The sequence below is a fragment of the Penaeus monodon genome, chromosome 24, assembly GCF_015228065.2.
Source record: "Penaeus monodon isolate SGIC_2016 chromosome 24, NSTDA_Pmon_1, whole genome shotgun sequence".
Lineage (NCBI taxonomy): Eukaryota > Metazoa > Arthropoda > Malacostraca > Decapoda > Penaeidae > Penaeus > Penaeus monodon.
Genome location: NC_051409.1, coordinates 16593506 through 16594712, shown reverse-complemented (window position 1 = coordinate 16594712; position 1207 = coordinate 16593506).

Here is a 1207-nt window from a genome sequence, read left to right as displayed (position 1 = left end):
GCTTGTCTTTTTTTAATTTTCTCCCTTATTTCTTCATACTTTTTCCTTTTCATGCTCATTATCTCTCATATATTTACGAATAATGTTGAACGATATTTGTAGGCAAGGAAAGAAAAAACGAGCTAAACTACATCAAAAGTAAATGTAGAACGTTCCAAATATTTCGTTCATAAGCTGAAAGCAACACTAACCACAATACGCAAATGTGTTAGTTGTGTCGGAACGTAATGGATGTTGTGAAATGATTAAGATTTTTTTTTTCTGCAGGATGTGTGTGCAATATCTGTTTATGCATTAAGGAACTTCAAGACGACAATATACTATTTTTCTTTACAATGTGGAAGTTTAGATGTATGAAACCCATGTAATTTTATGTAGAGAAAGAATATATGTTTTGCAGAAAAGAAAGTGTTCGTGTGGCACATGTTCGTCCATTGAGATGTTAGGAAATGACGTCTCAGTAACTTCAACAACGACTGTTCACTGGTTAATTTGTTTGACCAATGAGCGTCATGCCTGGCTTGATGAGGTCCGCCATTGGTTAAATTAATTGACCAATCATAAAGCCACTTTGTATGAGCTCTCTATTCACAATATTTCTTTTTAGAATTAAAGGTGAAATAATCGACAGACAAATATAATATACGCATTATCAAAAGTTGTTTTTTTCAGATGTTGTTAAAGAATCAACTTGATTACCGATACTGCGTAGTGTTGCAAGGCATCCTTGTAAATACTGCAAACTTGGATTTTATTCCAAACAACTACATATTTCTTATATGATATTTGTAGGTAGGAGAATTTTAGACTTCGGGGAATCGACTTTGTGCAGTTAAACAATTCCTCCTTCAGTGAATGAAATATGCTGTTTTATGCCTAAAACACTTTATATATATGAATGCATATACACCTATCAGTTCCCCACCAAATTGATGACATGTAAAACTTAAGTGTGTTTTATATATGTGCTTGTTAGCGAAATAATAATAAAAAGAAATATATATGATCGTACATGTGGCATGTCCATGAAATGACACCTCAGTTATCGTTTACTGTCTGTAATATTACTGGCTAGTCTGTACTATTAATGGCTAGTTCTGTTCGAACGATGGAGGTGCCTGGATGCTTGAACAAACAAACATTTATGTAAGTAGTGACAATAAACATGAAACTGGTATAGTTTTGTTCAACTACCTTCATTTACCCT